The sequence below is a fragment of the Salmo salar genome, chromosome ssa01, assembly GCF_905237065.1.
Source record: "Salmo salar chromosome ssa01, Ssal_v3.1, whole genome shotgun sequence".
Classification (NCBI taxonomy): domain Eukaryota; kingdom Metazoa; phylum Chordata; class Actinopteri; order Salmoniformes; family Salmonidae; genus Salmo; species Salmo salar.
In genome coordinates this window covers 95,955,475-95,981,947 of record NC_059442.1, presented here as the reverse complement: position 1 = coordinate 95,981,947, position 26,473 = coordinate 95,955,475, and the positions used below count along the sequence as shown (strand labels likewise).

At 42.2% G+C, this 26,473-nt stretch overlaps 1 pseudogene; it reads right to left on the bottom strand.

The window, feature by feature from the left end:
• Window positions 1-10,663: 10,663 nt before the first annotated feature.
• LOC106610625 (unhealthy ribosome biogenesis protein 2 homolog) overlaps window positions 10,664-26,473 on the bottom strand; it is a 28,619-nt pseudogene continuing 12,809 nt past the window's right edge.

Genomic DNA, 26,473 nt, shown 5'->3' with positions numbered 1-26,473 from the left:
GAAAGGCCGTCTCTAATCCAATCACGCTCCGTGGAAGGAGGAGTGATGGGGGTTGGTACGTTTGTCTCTCTGCAAGCTTTCTTGGCTTTGACAGAAGAAACATTGTTGCAGTATTGTGGCGATGTATTAGTGAATTAATTAGTTTAGCTTCTGCAACATTGTCGCCGCGGATTTTAAAACGCCCCAGTTTGTGCAACATATTAAGCGGACCCTGCGGCCTGTGTAGATGGTATTGTAATCCATAATATAAGAGTTTCAGAGAGGTTTATGTTATTCACTGTCCACCACGATTAAATCGGGGAGGGGACTGTGGATCAGTTTCCGTCCATTAGTTATTCGTTGGTATGTTCGTTTATTCGTATGTCAGTCACACGCGATATCTTAGAGAGGAGAGTGCACTGGCCAGATTTGGACGAAATGTGGGCGAATTGCCGCGTGCCTACTATGCTAGTCGGAACTAGGAAACTCGGAAATGTCCGACTTGCTGATTTGTTTAATGCGTCACGTGTATAACAACAACCAGTTAAAAAAACGGAGATTTCCGAATTACCTAGTTCCGACTAGCACTTGAACGAGCCAAATGATGAGTCTTACCGTACAGACGGCATTTACAAAATTACACTGATTGGCCAGATGGTGGCGCTATAACAAAATATTGAAAATGCAAACTTTGAAAGGTAATGCCCAAGATCCTAATTTTGTGTTGCATATCGGGATCATTGGATTCTAGGGCCCCCGATAATTTGGTCTAATTATATTAGGTATATTAATAATTTTTGTATTCTTATTTTTTTTAAATCTATTTCTCAGGGCAATTGTATTTTTCTAAAATAATAGAATTTGAGCATACAATATACACTACATGACCAAATGTATGTTGACACCTGCTCGTCTAACATCTCATTCCAAAATCATAGGCATTAATATGAAGTTGGTCCTACCTTTGCTGCTATAACAGCCTCAACTCTAATGGGAAGGCTTTCCACTAGATGTTGGAACATTGCTGCGGGGAATTGCTTCCATTCAGCCACAAGAGCATTAGTGAGGTCGGGCACTGATGTTTGGCGATTAGGCCTGGCTCGCAGTCGGCGTTACAATTCATCCCAAAGGTGTTTGATGGAGTTGTGGTCAGGGCTCTGTGCAGGCCAGTCAAGTTCTTCCACACCGATCTCGACAAACCATTTCTGTACAGACCTCGCTTTGTGCACGGGGCCGTTGTCATGCTGAAAAAGGAAAGGGCCTTCCTCAAACTGTTGCCACAAAGTTGGAAGCACAGAATCATCTAGAATGTAATTGTAAACTGTAGCGTTAAGATGTCCCTTTACTGGAACTGAAGGGCCTAGCCCGAACCATGAAAAACAGCCCCACACCATTATTCCTCCTCCACCAAACTTTACAGTTGGCACTATGTATTGGGGCAGGTAGCATTCTCCTGGCATCTGCCAAACCCAGATATGTCCATCGGACTGACAGATGGTGAAGTGTGATTCATCACTACAGAGAATGCTTTCCACTGCTCAAGAGCCCAATACCGGCGAGCTTTACACCACTCCAGCCGACGCTTGGCATTGTGCATGGTGATCTTAGGCTTGTATGTGGCTGCTCGGCCATGGATGAACAGTTATTGTGCTGATGTTGCCTCCAACTCGGTAGTGAGTGTTGCAACCGAGGACAGACAATTTTTACGCGCTACGCGCCTCAGCACTCAGTGGTCCCGTTCTGTGAGCTTTGTGGCCTACCACTTCACAGCTGAGCCGCTGTTGCTCTTAGACGTTTCCACTTCAAAATAACAGCACTTACAGTTGACCGGGGAAGCTCTAGCAGGGCAGAAACTTGACGAACTGACTTGTTTGAAAGGTGGCATCTTATGACGGTGCCACGTTGATGTTCACTGAGCTCTTCAGTACGAGCCATTCTACTGCCAATGTTTGTCTATGGAGATTGCATGGCTGCGTGCTCGATTTGATACACCTGTCAGCAATAAAGCTCAGTATTTCTATTATTTAGTTTATACAGTCTTTTTGCTCATCATTATCAAGAGATCCAATAATTCTGGTGTTTCCTTGCCTAAGCAACTTCTTCTTATTGGTGTCCTTTAGTAGTGGTTTCTTTGAAGCAATTTGACCATGAAGAGGGAATGTCTGAACAGTTGATGTTGAGATGTGTCTGTTACTTGAACTCTGTGAAGCATTTATTTGGGCTGCAATTTCTGAGACTGGTAACTCTAATGAACTTATCTTCTGCAGCAGAGATAACTCTGGGTCTTCCTTTCCTGTGGCGGTCCTCATGAGAGTCAGTTTCATCATAGTGCTTGATGGTTTTTACGACTGCACTTGAAGAAACTTTCAAAGTTCCTGAAGTGTTCTGCATTGACTGACTTTCATGTCTTAAAGTAATGATGGACAGTCGTTTCACTTTGCTTATTTGAGCTGTTCTTGCCATAATATGGACTTGGTAATTTTACCAAATAGGGCTTTCGTCTGTATACCAACCCTACCTTGTCACAACACAACTGATTGGCTCAAACGCATTAAGAAGGAAAGAAATTCCACTATTTAACTTTACGAAGGCACACCTGCTAATTGAAATGCATTCCAGGTAACTGCCTCATGAAGCTGGTTGAGAGAATACCAAATGTGTGCAAAGCTGTCATCAAGGCAAAGGGTGGCTACTTTGAAAAATCTAAATTATAAAATATATTTTTATTTGTTTAACACTTTTTTGGTTACTACATGATTCCATATGTGTTATTTCATAGTTTTGATGTCTTTACTATTTTCTATGTCTTCACTGTTATTCTACAATGTAGAAAATAGTAAAAATAAAGAAAAACCCTGGCGTGAGTAGGTGTGTCCAAACTTTTGACTGGTACTGTACATATTACCTCAATTACCTCGACTAACCTGTACCCCTGTACATTGACTCGATACCGGTACCCCCTGTATTTAGCTTCGTTATTGTTATTTTATTGTGTTACTTTTTTTAACTTTAGTTTATTTAGTAAATATAATTTTTCTTAACTGCATTGTAGTTTGTAAGGGCTTGTAAGTACGCATTTCACGGTACGGTCTACACCTGTTGTATTTGGCGCATGTGACAAATAACATTTGATTTGATTTGACAGTGTCTATAATACTGTAATAAGCTCACAGAGTTGCTGTCACAAACTACAAACTCCACACAGTTGTCACTGACTAGTTAGATATTAATTTCCCAGTGTGTAAAACATTTTTGTACTTACAGCATTCATAGACATTCATTTATCATGTTTTTGCTTTGGCTGACCTTTTTTGTATTGACATTTGTCAATAAAACTCCTGAAAGCAACTGTTTATGTCAAATAGTTTTGTGTTCTACTTGATTCCCTGGTTGTCCTGAAAAGAAAATTGTAAAACTCTTCATACACTTCATTGTGAGGCTGGACATGCAGATAAATTAATGTCAGATAAATCAAAAGCAGATTTTTGCTGGGGTCTCAGGACTGGTTAAGAAGAGATAGAAGAGTGATATGTCATGTCTCTGTTCTCCTTACAAGCCCAGCTTCTGAGGACCGGGTTAAACCAAAAGCCTAATTAGGGGTGGGGGATCCAATTGTAAAATGAGGCAATGAGTGGCACTATGTGATGTAAGGAAACAGAAATCCAGTAGCTGCCTTGCGCTTTATGGAAGGAAAATATTTTCCTATTAATCAAATTGATTACTGGGGGACTGACTGGAGATCCAGATCCAATTATATTTATATCATTTCCAATATTCACAAGTTTTCTCATATCAAACTGTTGACCCACAGTGAAAAGGCTGATTGAGCATTTTGGCTAACCTAACTAGCGAATAGGTGCTCATATAAGTCATCAATTTGTTTCCCACAATTACATGATGATGATTGAAAAGGCTGCAGTGATACCTACTTCACGTCTTAAACCTTAAATGTTGTGCGTTAATCTGTTAATCCTTCTCTGGCACTAAAATAATGAATTATAGGGGCCTAACTCAAGTGGCCTCTAAGTATCACAACCTAGCCTAGCCTACTGATGTGGGATTGGTAAGGCTTTGCAAGGTCCATAGAAGTACACATAATTATAGATCATATTCTCCTCATCAAGACTTCGTAGCCACCACAACTCTTTGTACTCATCTCTGCAACTTGGCCCAGCACCGCCTAATCGCCAAAGTCTTTCCCAATTAAATGTTTTACTAAATGTATTTAGCTACCAGAAAAAAGAATGCAAAAGATTTTACCACCCTGTTGTCCTCTAATAGGTATTTTTCCTCAACTATGAATAATACGTTCTAGCCATATCAAGCAGAATCTATTTTTGCCTTCCATTTTCCATCAGAGGGCATCTCTCCAAATAACCTTACCCTTGTGCTGAGGACACACAACGTAGTAATAAGTATTTCTCTCCATCTCCTATTATGAAAAGGAAGAATATGAGGCTTAGCGTGCCTCCTTGATCTCAGTCAATTTAGTTTAGCATACGAACAGCTTAATGAACCATACAAATCGACACCAGAGCATCAGTGAGAGGTAAGCCCACATCAAAATGGATTTCATTATTCAATTGGGCTTATTTGTAGATTGATGAAATGGAGACAGCTTACTTTGTAGGACTACTTAGGTTCCTTGTTGAAAAACCACAAAGCAGAGAGCCTTTCCATGCAATTCATCAACACCTATGAACAGTTGGCATCTGTTACGACAGAATAAATGACTTACAGAGGTCTGCATGTCTAGGTAGGACTTCCAAACTCCTAATTCAAACACAGAAGATGGTATCTCTGTTTGATCCCAGGATTCCCAAGCCACTCACAAAGACAGAGCAAGTAGGAGAAGCAGGGCTCCGGAGCTGTAATTACCATTGACAGGAGGAAGCATGGTAGTTCTGCCAGAAAACTGGAGGTTACCCTCATTAAAGTAAGAAGGGCTTAACGAAGGTTGTCAAGTAGACTTCAAGGACTGTTGGAGGGCAAAAGTGCTGCAAACCATGTGGAAAGACCCAGGTTAATAAATATTGAAGGTGTGTCCAACTGACTTCTAAGTCTCAGAATGAACCCTTTCAATTCAGGCACCTCCTCAGACATCTGAGGGGTTGTCGAGTTGTTACATCAAGATGGGGTGAATAGGAGAGAGGATTAATTCACCACTCGTGTCATCTTGAAAAGATGAGGCGGGTGGTGATCCACAATGCAAACAATGGCACTTCATCTATCCCAAATAATCATATGAATTTCATTGCAATAACAAGAGAAAAAGTTCAGCTAATCATTTATGTCAAATAATGTATGTATCACTACTTGTGTAAAATCGCATTGGATTATATGTACCGCCATCATGTGTCACGTCCGTCGTAAGGAGGAGACCAAGGCGCAGCGTGTGTATCGTTCCACATTTTATTTTAACTGTGAAACTATGCAAGAAATACAAATAAACTACTAAACAAAACAACAAACCGTGACGAAGCGGTGCAACATACACTAACTCAAAATATAATCTCCCACAAACCCAGGTGGGAAAAACAACTACTTAAATATGATCCCCAATTAGAGACAACGATGACCAGCTGCCTCTAATTGGAGTTCATCCCAAAAACAACAACATAGGAAAAACAGAAACTAGAACCACACAACATAGAAAATATAAACTAGACAAAACCCCGTCACGCCCTGACCTACTCTACCATAGAAAATAAAAGCTTTCTATGGTCAGGACGTGACATCATGCACATTGTGTACTTACGTCTCTTGAACAAATCAGAGGTTTAAAGGCCCAGTGCAGTCAAAAATGTAATTTTTCTTTGTTTTATATATATTTCCACACTATTAGGTTGGAATAATACTGTGAAATTATAAAAATGGTGATAATACCATTTCAGCCTGTTTTGGTGGGATGGGGTTTTGGCTTGTCTGGTGACATCACTATGCTGTAAATAATTAATAGACCAATAAGAAAGAGTTCCAAACCTCTCTGCCAATAACAGATCCTTTTCAGATCACTCCCAGATGGTCCTAGAAAAATTATTGCTTGAGAAATTGCTCTTTGCTAAGAAGCTATATTTGGTTATTTTTGAACATTTCAATTTAAAACAATCATAGTAAGGTTTGTAATTGTTACCCAGATATTACTTGATATTAAGATCAAAATGGCTGCATTGGACCTTTTCAGGTATATATTCAAGCAATGTCTTCTTATTAAAGCATATGTGTGACAAACACAATAATGTGGATCCTGATTGTCCTTAGCAGAGTTCCAACGGTAGACTAGCATATTAGCACTAGATCAAATTGTTACCCCATAGAATAACTCTACAGAAATACACCCCTTATTCGACTTTATGGAGTTCAATTAATTCAACCTGTTAGTTAGTTCTCTATGATTTACATCCTACACAAAGCCATTCTATTCTGCTTAACTTTTCCACGTTTAACAGCAATTATAGGTTTTCACTGATGCAAGAAGATCTTGGCATTTTAGTGTATTCACTGAATACCAGGCTTGCATTTTTTTTCTAAAAGACTCTCTTAATTCCCTCTCCTTTAAAATACAAAACACCTGAATCACCTTTAATGCAGGTCATGGTTGCACATTGTGAAATCCTTCCTGACATTTTTCTATCTCACCAACTATTTTACTGTACAGTTTAACACTTATGCATGTCCCCGGCCTGGCTTTATAAGAACTGCTTCACTATGGAGCCTGGCTTTATAAGGCCTGCTTCACTATGTAGCCTGGCGTTATAAGGCCTGCTTCACTATGGAGCCTGGCTTTATATGGCATGCTTCACTATGGAGCCTGGTTTTATAAGGCCTGCTTCACTATGGAACCTGGCTTTATATGGCATGCTTCACTATTGTGCCTGGATTTTTAAGGCCTGCTTCACTATAGGTGCATGGCTTTATACGGCCTGCTTCACTATGGAGCCTGGCTTTATAAGGCCTGCTTCGCTATGGAGCCTGGCTTTATAAGGCCTGCTTCACTATGGAGCCTGGCTTTATATGGCCTGCTTCACTATGGAGCCTGGCTTTATAAGGCCTGCTTCACTATGGAGCCTGGATTTATAAAGCCTGCTTCACTATGGAGCCTGGCTGTATAAGGCCTGCCTCACTATGGAGCCTGGCTTTATAAGGCCTGCTTCACTATGGAGCCTAGCTGTATAACGCCTGCTTCACTATGGAGCCTGGCAGTATAACGTCTGCTTCACTATGGAGCCTGGCTGTATAAATGGCTTACCAGTGAGATCAGAGGGTCAGATCAGACGGTCACCGTTGATAATGGCTTACCAGTGAGATCAGAGTGTCACCGTTGATAATGGAAGACACTGGCCGTGACCCCACTCTCCGATAGTGTCTACGGGAGATTTGGGATATGCAAAAAAACTTTGCCAATTCACACATGTAGGGGCGCCATACTACTATGGCTAGCCCTGTTAAACACATTTCACTACACCTATCAGGTGTATGTGACAATAAAACATACTTTTTATTATTAATACACACTTGTACAATATAAGAACCTACCTGTTAATAAATAAGGGGTATTCACTCACACAATTGGGCCCATAACTGGCACCCTGTTGACACCGAATAAACCCTGCTGACACCCAGCAACCCTGTTGAGAACCAGCAGTCAGTTCATGTTCTAATTTCTTTCTGTTGTGAGGCAACATCAGGCTTATGACTGTAGAAGAACTGAGAATGCGAAAGCAGCCAGCAAAGTCAGGAGGGAATGTGTGAGGGAGCCAGAAATGCCCTGCTTCATTATTTCAAGCAGAAGTCTTTCCACTTCACCTGGACATCACTGGCCAGCAAGTATTATGTCAGCTCTTTAAATCAGCCATCATCTGCCTACTGGCACTGACTGCAGAGCCCATCACTCTAATTAAATGATCAGTTTAATTAAATGAAAGAGCTTCTGCGAATATTATAGGAAACTTTGCCAGTCGAGTTGGTAGATTCAGGCATTGTAAATTGTCAGTCCTGCCAGATATCTGACTTTTGAATAAACATAGTCTAAGACAAAAAATATGAACTTTCCTGTAATGACTTTATAAGGTAAATATGTGTTTATTGAAACATGAGTGCTCAACCTCTCAAGGGGATTTACAGTGCCCTCAGAAAGTATTCACACCCCTTGACTTATTTCACATTTTGTTGTTACAGCCTGAATTTAAAATGGATTAAACAGATGTGATTCTCACCCATCTACACCCAGTACCCCATCATGACAAAGTGAAAACATGTTTTTAGAAATGTTTGCAAATGTGCTGAAAGGGAAATACAGAAATCTCATTTACTTAAGTATTCACACCCCTGAGTCAATACATGTTAGAATCACCTTTGGCAGCGATTACAGCTGTGAGTCTTTCTGGGTAAGTCTATAACAGCTTTGCACACCTGGATTGTACAATATTTGCACACATTTCTTTTGAAATTCTTCAAGCTCTGTCAAGTTGGTTGTTGATCATTGCTTGAGAGACATTTTCAAGTCTTGCCATAGATTTGCCAAGGGCCCTGAGATCCTCAAAAGGTTCTACAGCTGCAACATCGAGAGCATCCTGACTGGTTGCATCACTGCCTGGTATGGTAATTGCTCGGCCTCTGACCGCAAGGCACTACAGAGGGTAGTGCGTACGGCCCAGTACATCACTAGGGCTAAGCTGCCTGCCATCCAGGACCTCTACACCAGGCGGTGTCAGAGGAAGGCCCTAAAAATTGGCAAAGACCCCAGCCACCCCAGCCATACTGTTCTCTCTACTACCGCATGGCAAGCGGTACCGGAGTGCCAAGTCTAGGACAAAAAGGCTTCTCAACAGTTTTTACCCCCAAGCCATAAGACTCCTGAACAGGTAATCAAATGGCTACCCGGACTATTTGCATTGTGTGCCCCCCCAACCCCTCTTTTTACGCTGCTGCTACTCTCTGTTTATCATATATGCATAGTCACTTTAACTATACATGTACATCTATCTCAATTGGGCCGACCAACCAGTGCTCCCGCACATTGGCTAACCGGGCTATCTGCATTGTGTCCCACCCAACACCCGCCAACCCCTCTTTTACGCTACTGCTACTCTCTGTTCATCATATATACATAGTCACTTTAACCATATCTACATGTACATACTACCTCAATCAGCCTGACTAACCGGTGTCTGTATGTAGCCTCGCTACTTTTATAGCCTCGCTACTGTATATAGCCTGTCATTTTACTGTTGTTTTATTTCTTTACCTACCTATTGTTCACCTAATACCTTTTTTGCACTATTGGTTAGAGCCTGTAAGTAAGCATTTCACTGTAAGGTCTACACCTTTTGTATTCGGAGCACGTGACAAATAAACTTTGATTTGATTTGATTTTCAGTCTGATTTATATCAAAACTGTAACTAGGCCACTCAGGAACATTCAATGTTGTCTTGGTAAGCAACCTAAGTCTATATTTGGCCTTGTGTTTTAGGTTATTGTCCTGCTGAAAGGTGAATTCATCTCCCAGTGACTGTTGGAAATCAGACTGAACCAGGTTTTCCTTTAGGATTTTGCCTGTGCTTAGCTCTATTTGTTTCTTTTTAAACTAAAAACTGCCTAGTCCTTGCCGATGACAAGCATACCCATAACATGATGCAGCCACCACCATGCTTGAAAATATGAAGAGTGGTACTCACTGATGTGTTATGTTGGATTTGCCCCCAACATACCGCTTTGTATTCAGGATATAAAGTTCATTTCTTTTCCAATTGTTTTTGCAGTTTTACTTCAGTGCCTTATTGCAAACAGGATGAATGTTTAGAAATATTTTTTTGAAATATTTTTTTGCCAAGCAATAAGTGCCCTTCTTTGCGAGCCATTGGAAAACCTCCCTTGTGTTTGTGGTTGAATCTGTGTTTGAAATTTACTGTTCGACTGAGGGACCTTACAGATAATTGTATGTGTGGGGTACAGAGATGACGTAGTCATTAAAAAATCATGTCAAAACACTATTATTGCAACTTATTATGTGACTTGTTAAGCACCTTTTTACTCCTGAACTTATTTAGGCTTGCCTTAACAAAGGGGTTGAACATTTTATGACTGAAGACATTCAGTCAACAAACATTTAAGAAACGTCTCATGTTTACACTTGAGGGTCCAAATATTTATTTTAAAGCAGAAGAAAAGAAAACCCTTGCAAAAATGATTATATTGAGTCCTACTGAAGGATTTACATTGGCTTGAGGAGCCCTTTTGGAAAATGATCATGTTAGACAACAGTGGAATATCCATAATGACATTCCACTGAAAACCCACTCTATGTCATTCTGCTCATTATTTGTGAAAATAAATTATCCTATTTCTGTATTCATCTGCGAAAGCTCACCACAATTATAATACAGATTTCTCCTAAGCTTTCCTTGTCTGGTAGTTAATAACAACAGCTAATCACAAGGGAAAGTTTCAGGCACAAGGTTTCACAAGGAATGCATGTGATGTTAATGACATTCACTATGTGCTATGCTATGTTAATGACATTCACCTCCACTATATATACAGGTTTAAACAATTTCCAGAATCACCTAGAAGCATTAGAAATCACTTCCACAATTTGCTTTTGGTATTACAATCATCTACTCTCATCCTCAGCAGACCTACAAATGATTTGTTCTTTTTCACCATATGACATAAAAAATACAATTTACATGTATTGTTAAGAATTTACAGTTGTTTTGTTAAGAAAAAAAATGTGCCTGCAATAAAGACAATCTTTCTGGAAAGGGAGACGGTAGAGGAGAGTCCCAGGCAGTTTATTTCTCCTCTCCTTGCCACTGGCTTTTATGGTAATGAGTGTAACTACCGTAGAGCTCGTTGAACACTTCTCTGAGACCCATCTGGAGGATGGTATTCAGAAACCTCACCTCCTGCTCAACACAGAGGTCCAGGATCCCGTAGACTACCTCTGTCAGGTGCCTCTTGATGTCTGGTTGCAGAGTCACCTTGAGGGTGTGGAGGAGAGGCGAGGGAGAGGCAGTGTGGCAGTACCAACTAGGATGTTTCAGATAGAAGTGGACAAACAGCCCAGTGAAGTTATTCTCTCAGGGGAAAGCATGCACATCTTCAAATATCTTTAAAAAAGTAGACATTATCTTTGAAAGGCAGGCCCCAAAAAAACTGGTTTCAATTTGACTGAGCGTTTGAGGCTGGGGAAGGGGTATTAAAATGTAACCGTCATAATGTTGGTGTGATGAGTGAGATGGCTGATCTGTGTTTTGCCTTTTCCTTACACCTTTGTTTGTGTACGCAGCCAAGGCAGTTTTGAAAGCCTGGTAGGAATACAATGTATTGCCAGCTGGAAACTGGACAACAAAAGCACTTAGTCTACCTGGAAAGAACCATGGCAGTGTTCAACTATTGCCTTAATCAATCCTTTGTTTAATCCTTACTCAAAGAGTTTCCCATGGATTTTTACATTCCAAAGTAATCCTCATGCATCTTCCCTTTCTGCCTGTTCCATGGAAAATACACACTGAGACAGTGCCAGACATGCTCAGACGGCATCACATAACGAAACCGACGGAAAAAACAGTTTACTAGACTTTACAGAAAGTACAGTCCTTTCGAGGACAAGTTGGCGCAGGGCGGGACACAAGATTATGGAGGAAATGAAATGTTGACTTCTCTCTCCTTCAAATCTGAGAAGTCCAGAGGACTTGCCTTAGTAGCTCTAAATGGTCCCATGTATAGTACAACACCACAATACAAACAGCCATGGATCAAATAAAAATCCTTGTATTCAATTTGCAGATAGAGTGTATTCCCTTCAGATGTAAGGGCTTGTTGGGATGATGAGAGAAGATCTGAAACATCATGTTGTTTCCAACCTGTATAATAATAGCCTAATTGTTAGAGCTGACCAAACCGACAACTTATCGACACTGACCAGACCGACAACTTATCGACACTGACGAAACCGACAACTTATCGACACTGACCAAACCGACAACTTATCGACACTGACCAAACCGACAACTTATTGACATTGACACTGACGAAACCGACAACTTATCGACACTGACCAAACCGACAACTTATCGACACTGACCAAACCGACAACTTATCGACACTGACCAAACCGACAACTTATTGACATCGACACTGACCAAACCGACAATTTATCGACACTGACCAAACCGACAACTTATCGACACTGACCAAACCGACAACTTATCGACATCGACACTGACCAAACCGACAACTTATCTACACTGACCAAACCGACAACTTATCGACACTGACCAAACCGACAACTTATCGACACTGACCAAACCGACAACTTATCTACACTGACCAAACCGACAACTTATCGACACTGACCAAACCGACAACTTATCGACATCAACACTGACCAAACCGACAACTTATCTACACTGACCAAACCGACAACTTATCGACACTGACCAAACCGACAACTTATCGACACTGACCAAACCGACAACTTATCGACACTGACCAAACCGACAACTTATCGACACTGACCAAACCGACAACTTATCGACATCGACACTGACCAAACCGACAACTTATCGACACTGACCAAACCGACAACTTATCGACAATGACCAAACCGACAACTTATCGACATCGACACTGACCAAACCGACAACTTATCGTGGACATTCTGCTGATGTCGTTCACTATGATAAATAACCTATAGGGTCCTACAAGAGAAATCTGAAGTTTGAAAGGAAGTAAGTTTGGTAATATGGATGATTGTTAAATGGGACAATTGATAGATACAGCATTCAAATTAGTAGTTGTGGATTTAAGGGTAATGTAAAAAAAACTGATAATGTAGTTAATGTTACAAACTTATCGTTCAATTGATCGTTACCGTGATAATTCAGTCAATTGAATGCATTTTTGTTCATATTGCCCAGCTTTACTAATCACCATCGTCCTTGATGATGAGAGAAAACCAGAGATCTTACCTTCTGTAACTCGCTGACGTACTGTGCTACCATGAAGGAGGAGAGGATAGTGAAGCCCTCGGCTGTGGTAGCGGTGTGGGAGTACATGCGTTCCACCAGGCAAGCACACTTCAAAAGCACCGCTGCATCGGTCTCAGGGGCTGGGGAATAGAAGAGGAGAGCTTTTAAAAAACTAGACCACGCCAAACACTGAGGGTTAAACTTTTATTTCAGACAGAACTTTAGAAGTGGGACAACTTCTACAAAATGGTGACTTTTGAGTGATGCATCACAGTGGGTGTTCAGAGTGCACTGTGCTCCTGACACAGACGTGGGCTGGATATAACTGATGACAGCACAGTGGGTGTTCAGAGTGCACTGTGCTCCTGACACAGACGTGGGCTGGATATAACTGATGACAGCACAGTGGGTGTTCAGAGTGCACTGTGCTCCTGACACAGACGTGGGCTGGATATAACTGATGACAGCACAGTGGGTGTTCAGAGTGCACTGTGCTCCTGACACAGACGTGGGCTGGATATAACTGATGACAGCACAGTGGGTGTTCAGAGTGCACTGTGCTCCTGACACAGATGTGGGCTGGATATAACTGATGACAGCACAGCATTTGAATCAAATCTCCAGCATGCGGTTGAGAATGACTATATTTTCAATGCATTGTGACAGAGCAGAACAATAACAACAGGGTTTTGTATAAGCTGAGACATTAATCATGATAGCTAAGAGCAGAATATGGCGCAACAAAAGCTATTTAATCATTCTAATTGTGTATAAACTAATGTTTACAGTCTGCATAAAACAAACAGTATAGCCCATTAGAGAACACAAAGGCCCGGCTAGAACAATTTCTCCATCCCTGCTTTCCTCTCTTGACTGATTAGATGTACAGTAAAGCACAGCTCACATGCTGAAAACAAACAGGGGAGAAATATGGCCACCGTTGTCAGGGTGAGAGGTGTTGTTAAACAACCCAGTCTCCATGCAATTTGCCACCTGTGAGGGTTACTATATTTCACAGGGCCAGCCAGGACCCGACACATGATGCACTGAGCCTTATATGCTAGTTCAAATCAACAAGCTGCTCCTCTCCATCTCCTCTTGTTGACCCTTCTTCCTGTGCCTGGAACAGGGGAGGTCTGCCTAGATGTGTACAGAGTTGGCCTCCTTCGGCTGAGGAAGACGACCACTAGCAACGTGTTATATATGATTTCTAAAAATAAACCCCATCTGAAGACAATTACTGTTGCATAATTGAATATGTCATTATTTCCTTTTCGTCAACAACGTCAGGAAGGCTTTGATGTTGAGATTATGTTGCTCCTTTTAGAAACAGGAAAACATAATGTATCCCTGAATATGTTGATCACAAAGCTGAATACAGCTCCTCAACACTGATTCAACTCATCAGGGATGCATGCAGCAGTACAACACTTTAAAAGGTGTCCATCCACGAGCTTGTCCGGGACTCCCGCTGTGCACTGTGCTTTTCATGTCTCCTACGACAGTTCTGTCATCCTCAGTGGGAATGTTAGATTTCCCTCACATTGCTTTTGATCCAGTCCTAGGGGACCAGCAGGGCATACAACCAGCTACAGAAATATAACATTACTGAAGGCGAAACCATTCTTCTTCTGTTCTCTCTTTCCACTGGATGAGCTCTGCTGATTAAAATAGGCCCAGTTTCATGTGTGAAATAGGCCCAGTTTCATGTGTGAAATAGCATAAAAAACATGATAAGACACACCTATAATATTCTCCTTTTTCCTTCAATACTCCTGCCCTACTAACAGGACTGCTTATCCTGGTGACAGCATGAGCTTGAGTTTATTTGTATTTTTCCAGGGTCAGTGCACATTAATCAACATTTCAGTAAGTGTTGGTTTTAGCCAGGCGGCTAATTTTCAACCCCAGTTCCTGGGCAGGTTATTAAAAACAATTACAATAACAATACAGACAAACAATGAGCAGTGAGCACACTCAGAGCAACATAGGACAAGAAACACGTAGCATGCAGACAAAGAAACATAGAACAAGCGTCACGTAGCATGCAGACAGAGAAACATAGGACAAGCGTCACGTAGCATGCAGACAGAGCAACATAGGACAAGAAACACGTAGCATGCAGACAAAGAAACATAGAACAAGCGTCACGTAGCATGCAGACAAAGAAACATAGAACAAGCGTCACGTAGCATGCAGACAGAGAAACATAGAACAAGCGTCACGTAGCATGCAGACAAAGAAACATAGAACAAGCGTCACGTAGCATGCAGACAAAGAAACATAGAACAAGCGTCACGTAGCATGCAGACAAAGAAACATAGAACAAGCGTCACGTAGCATGCAGACAGAGAAACATAGGACAAGCGTCACGTAGCATGCAGACAAAGAAACATAGAACAAGCGTCACGTAGCATGCAGACAGAGAAACATAGAACAAGCGTCACGTAGCATGCAGACAGAGCAACATAGGACAAGAAACACGTAGCATGCAGACAAAGAAACATAGGACAAGCGTCACGTAGCATGCAGACAGAGAAACATAGGACAAGCGTCACGTAGCATGCAGACAGAGAAATATACACTGCTCAAAAAAATAAAGGGAACACTAAAATAACACATCCTAGATCTGAATGAATGAAATAATCTTATTAAATACTTTTATCTTTACATAGTTGAATGTGCTGACAACAAAATCACACAAAAATAATCAATGGAAATCCAATTTATCAACCCATGGAGGTCTGGATTTGGAGTCACACTCAAAATTAAAGTGGAAAACCACACTACAGGCTGATCCAACTTTGATGTAATGTCCTTAAAACAAGTCAAAATGAGGCTCAGTAGTGTGTGTGGCCTCCACATGCCTGTATGACCTCCCTACAACGCCTGGGCATGCTCCTGATGAGGTGGTGGATGGTCTCCTGAGGGATCTCCTCCCAGACCTGGACTAAAGCATCCGCCAACTCCTGGACAGTCTGTGGTGCAACGTGGCGTTGGTGGATGAAGCGAGACATGATGTCCCAGATGTGCTCAATTGGATTCAGGTCTGGGGAACGGGCGGGCCAGTCCATAGCATCAATGCCTTCCTCTTGCAGGAACTGCTGACACACTCCAGCCACATGAGGTCTAGCATTGTCTTGCATTAGGAGGAACCCAGGGCCAACCGCACCAGCATATGGTCTCACAAGGGGTCTGAGGATCTCATCTCGGTACCTAATGGCAGTCAGGCTACCTCTGGCGAGCACATGGAGGGCTGTGCGGCCCCCCAAAGAAATGCCACCCCACATCATGACTGACCCACCGCCAAACCGGTCATGCTGGAGGATGTTGCAGGCAGCAGAACGTTCTCCACGGCGTCTCCAGACTGTCACATGTGCTCAGTGTGAACCTGCTTTCATCTGTGAAGAGCACAGGGCGCCAGTGGCGAATTTGACAATCTTGGTGTTCTCTGGCAAATGCCAAACGTCCTGCACGGTGTTGGGCTGTAAGCACAACCCCCACCTGTGGACGTCGGGCCCTCATACCACCCTCATGGAGTCTGTTTCTGACCGTTTGAGCAGACACATGCACATTTGTGGCCTGCTGGAGGTCATTTTGCAGGGCTCTGGCAGTGCTCCTCCTGCTCCTCCTTGCACAAAGGCGGAGGTAGCGGTCCTGCTGCTGGGTTGTTGCCCTCCTACGGCCTCCTCCACGTCTCCTGATGTACTGGCCTGTCTCCTGGTAGCGCCTCCATGCTCTGGACACTACGCTGACAGACACAGCAAACCTTCTTGCCACAGCTCGCATTGATGTGCCATCCTGGATGAGCTGCACTACCTGAGCCACTTGTGTGGGTTGTAGACTCCGTCTCATGTTACCACTAGAGTGAAAGCACCGCCAGCATTCAAAAGTGACCAAAACATCAGCCAGGAAGCATAGGAACTGAGAAGTGGTCTGTGGTTACCACCTGCAGAACCACTCCTTTATTGGGGGTGTCTTGCTAATTGCCTATAATTTCCACCTGTTGTCTATTCCATTTGCACAACAGCATGTGAAATTTATTGTCAATCAGTGTTGCTTCCTAACTGGACAGTTTTATTTCACAGAAGTGTGATTGACTTGGAGTTACATTGTGTTGTTTAAGTGTTCCCTTTATTTTTTTGAGCAGTATAGAACATGCAACACGTAGCATGCAGACAGAGAAACATAGAACAAGCAACATGGAGCATGCAGACAGAGTAACATAGAACAAGCAACACATAGCATGCAGACAGAGTAACATAGAACAAGCAACACATAGCATGCAGACATAGTGACATAGAACAAGCAACACGTAGCATGCAGACAGAGAAATATAGAACATGCAACACGTAGCGTGCAGACAGAAAAACATAGAACAAGCAACACGTAGCATGCAGACAGAGGAACTCAAGCGTCATGTAGCATGCAGACAGAGAAATATAGAACATGCAACACGTAGCATGCAGACAGAGGATATAGAACAAGCGACACGTAGCATGCAGACAGAGAAACAGAACAAGCGACACGTAGCATGCAGAGAAACAGAACAAGCAACACATAGCATGCAGACAGAGTAACATAGAACAAGCAACACGTAGCATGCAGACAGAGAAACTCAAGCATCACATAGCATGCAGACAGAGTAACATAGAACAAGCAACACGTAGCATGCAGACAGAGAAACTCAAGCATCACATAGCATGCAGACAGAGTAACATAGAACAAGCAACACGTAGCATGCAGACAGAGAAACTCAAGAATCACGTAGCATGCAGACAGACTGAATGGCTTTTAATGTTGTACAGCAAGCTTGGGCCCAACTAGTCAAGCAATATGTTAAGTGGGGGAGTATCATAGCATTGAAGTACAGTTTTGTTACTTCTGTAGTCAAACAATTTCGCATGAATCAGAAATGAGCTAGGTTTAACTTTTAGTTACCTTTTTTTAAAAGAGAGGTTGGAATCAAGTATGATGCCAAGGTACTGAATATCAGATACCACCTGGAGCTTCTCCCCTGACACATAGATATCTGGCTCAGTAGCATCAGTTACCCTCTTTGTGAAGAACATGCAGACAGTTTTTTTCACATTGAGATGCAAACATGAGTCACTGAGCCACTTTGTCACCTGGACCATTACAGTAGTGAGTTCTTGTGCAGCTTGTTGTTTGCTCTTTGCATGCACATATATCATTGTATCATCTGTATACATTTTAACTTCAGACCCAGTACAGACAGAAGGCAGATCATTAATGTACAGGCTGAACAGGAGGGGCCCCAGTATTGACCCTTGGGGCACGCCCACATCATCACTCTGACACACTGAGTTCTGCCTTCTAGGTATGATTTCATCCATCTCAAGGCATCGGGGGAAAAGTTGAACTTGGACAGTTTTGTGATGAGAACCTCATGGTTAACAGTATCAAAAGCTTTCCTTAGGTCTAGAAACACAGCCCCAACAACGCCCCCTTTGTCCATCTTGGACTTCACATTTTCCAGAAGAAAGCAGTTGGCCGTTTCTGTGGAGTGTTTTGCTCTGAAGCAAAACTGCATGGAGAGTAATGTGTAGGGGCCGTTGTTGAGGTGGGCAATCAGTTGCTCTGCTACACACTTTTCAGCAACCTTGGACACCACAGGTAATACACTAATGGGCCTGTAGTTCTTACGTCAGCAGGGTTGCCTGATTTAATGATGGCCGTTATTATGGCCGACTTCCAGACCCTTGGAAACACCCCCTGACCAATAGATGTGTTGGTGACCTTAGTAATGGGGCCAATGAGTGACTCTTTGTAGTTTTTAAGAAAGGTAGAGTCCAGCCCAAAAACATCTTTGGCTTTAGAGTTCTTTAGTGAGATAATCACCTTGTTCCCCTCTGACTCAGAAACCTCCCTTATGATGAAGACTCGGTGAGTGTCCTTCACTAGCGCTGAACCCAGGAACCCAGTGGGGGGGTGCAGTGTTACTATGGTTTTCCCTGTTGACTTTTTTAGATTCTCTCAGATCAATTTAGAATTCCCCTTGCTTCACCAATTATGTTGATCAAAAAGTTTGCCTTGGCCTGTCTGATTTCTTTCATCACCTTATTTCTTAACATGGTAAACCTATGTCTGTCATGCTCTAATTTGGACATCAGGGCTGTTTTTAGAGCATGATCTTTAATTGTCAGTTTCCAGATTTCTCCATGTAGCCAAGGAAGAGTATTATTTTTGCCAGGTTTGGATTTGATTTTCTTTAGGAAGCCATTTATTGTAGTCTGGATTGTGGATATAAAAACCTGATAATCAGCTTCCACATCTGTATAGGACTAGAGATCATTCTAGTTAATTCCCTTAATTGCATTTTCAAAATAATTTAATTCACTCTTAGGTATTCTTAGTTGATCCGGCTTTCTAACAGTAGAGAGGTTAAACCTGCTCTTAGAAAGCTTTCTGGCTTCAAGTGTCAGATTATGATCAGATAGCCCAGTAACCATATTGAATGATTTAGTCACTCTCTCTGGTTTATTACTGAACACCAGATCAATCTGTGTTTTAGAACAACAAGCCACCCTGGTTGGCCCTTTAAAATCTAGCTGTATAAGGTCAAAGGTATTAGTGATCTGTTTGAGGATTTTCCTACAAGACTTGTCTTCATAATTGATGTTAAAATCTCCCATTATGATGACCTCTTTCCCAAAATCACATCCCCTAAGCATGCTGGAGTTGTTTGACACTGACAGCACATTTATACAGAGGAGTCCCTTGGGAAGAACCCAGGCTAAATATCATGTCAACTTCTAAAACAACAGGCTGTCTGTGTCATACAGTATATTTGTCAAGCGGTGTGATGATTAAGGGTGCCCTTTAGGCTGAAAAACACATATAGTACACATGAAGGCATTTAGTCCACATTAAGACATTCAGTCCACATGAAGACATTTAGTCCACATGAAGACATTTAGTCCACATGAAGACATTTAGTCCACATGAAGACATTTAGTGCACATGAAGACACTTAGTGCACATGAAGGCATTTAGTACACATGAAGGCATTTAGTCCACATGAAGGCATTTAGTCCACATGAAGGCATTTAGTCCACATGAAGACACTTAGTCCACATGAGGACACTTAGTCCACATGAAGACACTTAGTCCACATGAAGACACTTAGTCCACATGAAGACACTTAGTCACATGAAGACACTTAGTCACATGAAGACACTTAGTCACATGAAGACACTTAGTCCACATAAAGACACTTAGTCCACATAAAGACACTTAGTCCACATGAAGACATTTAGTCCACATGAAGACATTTAGTCCACATGAAGATATTTAGTGCACATGAAGACACTTAGTTCACATGAAGACATTTAGTCCACATGAAGACATTTAGTCCACATGAAGACATTTAGTCCAGATGAAGACATTTAGTCCACATAAAGACTTTAGTCCACATGAAGACATTTAGTCACATGAAGACACTTAGTCACATGAAGACACTTAGTCACATGAAGACACTTAGTCACATGAAGACACTTAGTACACATAAAGACACTTAGTACACATAAAGACACTTAGTACACATTAAGACACTTAGTCCACATTAAGACATTTAGTCCACATGAAGACATTTAGTCCACATTAAGACATTTAGTCCACATTAAGATATTTAGTCACATGAAGACATTTAGTCACATGAAGACATTTAGTCACATGAAGACACTTAGTACACATGAAGACATTTAGTACACATGAAGACATTTAGTACACATGAAGACACTTAGTACACATAAAGACACTTAGTACACATAAAGACACTTAGTACACATAAAGACACTTAGTACACATTAAGACACTTAGTACACATTAAGACACTTAGTACACATTAAGACACTTAGTCCACATGAAGACATTTAGTCCACATGAAGACACTTAGTCCACATTAAGATATTTAGTGCACATGAAGACATTTAGTACACATTAAGACATTTAGTGCACATGAAGACATTTAGTACACATGAAGATGGTTGGTCGCTGTTCTTCAATGGGAACCAGCAGGAAAATAGAAACTGCTGAATAATATATAGGATGCACACAATTCCTGTAAATGCCAATGTCATTCCTATCAATTGAGATTATGAGTTAATGGGTGAATATTTGGATTAACGTATGAAGTAGTGGCTGAGTGAGTGAATAAATGATTACATGAACCGATGGCCTTACCTCTCTCAGCCTCACCCTTCTGTCTCCCCTCGCTCAGCCTCACCCTTCTGTCTCCCCTCGTGCATGAGGAGACCTCCAGGCGGTCCAAACACTTGAGGTAAGACTGCACCGCTTTCACCTGGGCACATTCCAAAAAAGGGCCACGTTACAAAAAGTTCAACTTCGACAAAATTACATTTGAAAGACATTTAGATTGTATTACATTTAGCTATAAAATGCTTTTAAAGCATTTTACATTTGCGAAGAAAAAAATCAAATACATAATCAAACTGAAGCATTTGTATGGGTCTATATTTGTCAGACGGTTGTTAGACCCTGTTCTTGGAGGTCTGTAATTGTTTTGGTATGGGCCGAGGAGAGGAAGGTGCCATGTGCTATCTCCCAATGAGAGAAAGAGAAAAAAATGCCCTCAATTCTCAGGCTCAGGAGCTACCATGTTCCTATGAGTCATCAGTTGGCGAGGTAATCATTTCCACACATCCTCCAGTGTTCACGCCAAAGACGTGCCCTTCTCCAGAGCACATCTGCCTCCACTTAAGCACGCATCTGGCACAGACCAACAGCCCTTTTCAGAAATTGATTCTGAAGTTATTCTGTTTTATTGCCTACAGTGGGAGGCAGTGGGATGTTTTCTTTGCTTAGCACCCCCAAAATATGTTCAATGTCAAGTGGAAACGGGCTAACTTAGGTGCTGGCCTGGATCCAAGGTTGACTGAGTATAATAGTCATGGGGTAAGCTAGTCACTCCCTTGGGTGCTTGTGTGATAGGCTGAATCAAGCTAGGGAAATCGGAGCAGCAGCTGCCAAGGAAGATTCTGTATGAACATTTAGGTAAACCTGTGTGACAGGTGTGTAGACAGATGTTATTTGTCCATGCAAGTATAAGGCCTCCCAAGGCAGCACCTACACAGTGTCAAAAGCCTTCAGGAGACGCATCATTACAGGGAGAAGGGAAGCCTTCAGGAGACGCATCATTACAGGGAGAAGGGAAGCCTTCAGGAGACGCATCATTACAGGGAGAAGGGAAGCCTTCAGGAGACGCATCATTACAGGGAGAAGGGAAGCCTTCAGGAGACGCATCATTACAGGGAGAAGGGAAGCCTTCAGGAGACGCATCATTACAGGGAGAAGGGAAGCCTTCAGGAGACGCATCATTACAGGGAGAAGGGAAGCCTTCAGGAGACGCATCATTACAGGGAGAAGGGAAGCCTTCAGGAGACGCATCATTACAGGGAGAAGGGAAGCCTTCAGGAGACGCATCATTACAGGGAGAAGGGAAGCCTTCAGGAGACGCATCATTACAGGGAGAAGGGAAGCCTTCAGGAGACGCATCATTACAGGGAGAAGGGAAGCCTTCAGGAGACGCATCATTACAGGGGATTGAGAATGAAAAACCATATAGCATAGAGTTGCTTGCTATTGTCAAAGTATTGTAAATTGAATAAAGTTAATGTGATTTGGTAGTGAAAAGGTATGATTCAAATTTTGCTTCAGCGAGAACTATTATTATGAACAAGACTAAATATTTCTAAGGGTCAGTCCGCACCGTGGATCAGTGGACACTGATGTTTGCACCAAATTACATTAAAATAGATTTCCTGGCTGCAGGATAAAACACTAGGCATGCCAACCGTTTCACTTGCCAAGAGAGCAACTCTAATATTCCCTTTGCTGCAGTGCACAATGTCTGTGCTAGCACCTTTACAAGCAACCACTGTTTCCATCTACCCGTCTAAGCCTTGCATTCCATTGTTTATGACACATTAAAGGAAGTACTGTTTTTTCTATCGTGAACAGCAAATTAAACACAAATCAGACACTCTTATACATGGACATATTCAAGTCCTAGGGCTTTCGATTACCGAGAAGCATGGCTTGAGTTGTGGTTCAGGGGAAGGAGGGAGAAGAAGGAATCCACAGCACTGACAATGATTGATCCTCACACCCTGAGGGTGTCTGGGTAAAAGGAAAATCAGAAGAACCTACTTGTGAATATGAAACTAATCCCCGACCAGAGATTAGAAGAGCACAAAACAAGGCTCCTTGTGTTGTACTTCAGAGAAGTGATGCAAACCCCAAAATGTGCTCTGCTGTAGTGTTATCAAACCCCAGGTAAAATGTGCACTGCTGTAGTGTTATCAAACCCCAGGCAAACCAGCTCTGCTGTTGTGTTATCAAACCCCAGGCAAAATGTGCTCTGCTGTAGTGTTTTCAAACCCCTGGCAAACCAGCTCTGCTGTTGTGTTATCAAACCCCAGGCAAAATGTGCTCTGCTGTAGTGTTTTCAAACCCCAGGCAAACCAGCTCTGCTGTTGTGTTATCAAACCCCAGGCAAAATGTGCTCTGCTGTAGTGTTATCAAACACCAGGCAAACCAGCTCTGTTGTAGTGTTATCAAACCTCAGGCAAAATGTGCTCTGCTGTATTGTTTTCAAATCCCAGGCAAAATGTCCTCTGCTGTACTGGTATCAAACCCCAGGCAAAATGTGCTCTGCCATAGTGTTATCAAACCCCAGGCAAAATGTTATCTGTTGTAGTGTTATCAAATCCCAGGCAAAATGTCCTCTGCTGTACTGGTATCAAACCCCAGGCAAAATGTCCTCTGCTGTACTGGTATCAAACCCCAGGCAAAATGTGCTCTGCCATAGTGTTATCAAACCCCAGGCAAAATGTTATCTGTTGTAGTGTTATCAAACCCCAGGCAAAATGTGCTCTGCCATAGTGTTATCAAACCCCAGGCAAAATGTCATCTGCTGTAGTGTTATCAAACCCCAGGCAAACCAGCTCTGCTGTAGTGTTATCAAACCTCAGGCAAAATGTCCTCTGCTGTAGTGTTATCAAACCCCAGGCAAAATGTGCTCTGCCATAGTGTTATCAAACCCCAGGCAAAATGTTATCTGTTGTAGTGTTATCAAACCCCAGGCAAACCAGCTCTGCTGTAGTGTTATCAAACCTCAGGCAAAATGTCCTCTGCTGTAGTGTTATCAAACCCCAGGCAAAATGTGCTCTGCCATAGTGTTATCAAACCCCAGGCAAAATGTTATCTGTTGTAGTGTTATCAAATCCCAGGCAAAATGTCCTCTGCTGTAGTGTTATCAAACCCCAGGCAAAATGTCATCTGCTGTGGTGTTATCAAACCCCAGGCAAAATGTCCTCTGCTGTAGTGTTATCAAACCCCAGGCAAACCAGCTCTGCTGTAGTGTTATCAAACCCCAGGCAAACCAGCTGTGCTGTAGTGTTATCAAACCACAGGCAAAATGTCCTCTGTTGTAGTGTTATCAAACCCCAGGCAAAATGTCCTCTGCTGTAGTGTTATCAAACCCCAGGCAAAATGTCCTCTGTTGTAGTGTTATCAAACCCCAGGCAAAATGTGCTCTGCTGTAGTGTTATCAAACCCCAGGCAAAATGTGCTCTGCTGTAGTGTTATTCAGCACAAGACGCGCTCCAAAATACATCAAAGAACTCCATGGACAAAGGGAATATTGAGAGATAAAATAAATTAATCAAAGTTTCATAATCACAATGACATCAACTAAAAGCATTCCCAGAAAGAACCATTCTTATGCCCAAGGATTGGGTAAAAACATAAAAAGATGCATGAAGTGACATGTATCGAACCTAGGCCACTAACCTGCGGGTGACACTGGATGACTGCAAACAGAGCCTCGTGGATGGACTCAAAGGTAGTGTGGCAACCTCCATGATCAGATGTTCAAGGGGGACAAACTGCAGGGCCCCCAGCACCAGGGTCACGTCGTGGGGGTTGGAGAGCATCCCCTCCCCATGACGGAGCAGAGTGTCCAGCGCTGGCATGGTCAGAGCAGCGGTCAGGGTTGTCTGCTTGCCAGACTCCTTCACTAGAAACTGAGAGAAGAGAGGACAGTGGGAGTTGAACCAGAGACAAAGGACAGAAAGAGAGAGAAATACTACATCCTGTGTGGGTTCTCAATGTACTAAGTGTAACCCAGAGAGAGAACAGAGAAAAACAGAAATACTGGAACACCAATTGGAGTGAGACAACATTCCTGTTTGTAAGTCTTGTGGACACCCAGTGAGGGATTGTAGTTGTGTATGGTAACACCTAACGTTAGTTATTCCTGCAGAGTTGCAGTGAGGTGAGAGGGAGCCATATTGATAAATGAAATCAGATTCAGTTTGATTAAATGGGACAGGGAGTCACTCTCCCTGCTGCAGATTGAGACTGAGACAGGGAGGGAGACACTTACTGCTGCAGCCCAACATTGGCTTTCCACAGCTAAACCAATTCTTCCCCCAAATCACATCCAAGACACGGGAGACAGTGCAGAGCAGGAGAAGCGTGACATGCTTTGTAACGGACTGCCAGACTGTTTCTTTCTGCAATGCCCTAAGGAGGTTTCTACGCTAAATAGGAAACACATTTACCCTTCAATTCCATGTTAAGTCAATGCCAAAGCCAATCCAATGCTTTGTTTTGTCCCTCTTGAAGCATGGAAGCAGGTTTGTAAGTGAGGACACATTCTACCTTAACCATAACTAGATTTTGCATGATTCTACCTCAAATAATATTTTTCAGCGGCATTCATTTATTTGGATGAACAGTCCTCAATAAAGCACAGCACATCAAAAGTCACAGTGAATACTTACTACCAAGGCAGACATCATCTGAGATGCAATGAGTCAGAACACTTTTAACCTGTCTGGGCCAGTGCCACCCTAATCAACAGCCAGTGGAATCGCGTTGCGCTAAATGCAAAACCTCATAAATGTTATAACTTCAATTTCTCAAACATATGACTATTTTACACCGTTTTATAGATACACCTCTCCTGAATCGAACCACATTGTCCGATTTCAAAAAGGCTTTACAGCAAAAGCAAAACATTAGATTATGTCAGCAGAGGACCCAGCCAGAAATAATCACACAGCCATTTTCAAAGCAACTAGCATGCATCACAAATACCCAAAACACAGCTAAATGCAGCACTAACCTTTGACAACCTTCATCAGATGACACTCCTAGGACATCATGTTACACAACACATGCATTTTTTGTTCGATAAAGTTCATATTTATATATAAAAACAGCATTTTACATCGGCGCATGACGTTCAGAAAATCTTTTCCCTCAAATGCTTCCGGTGAATTAGCGCTACAATTTACAAAATTACTATTCGAAAACATTGTTAAAATGTAATATTGTCATTCAAAGACTTATAGATTAACATGTCTTGAATGCCATCGCTTTGCCAGATTTAAAAATAACTTTACTGGGAAATCACACTTTGCAATAAACGACGTGGTATGCCCAGAAAAAAAGTCTAGGCTATAAATGT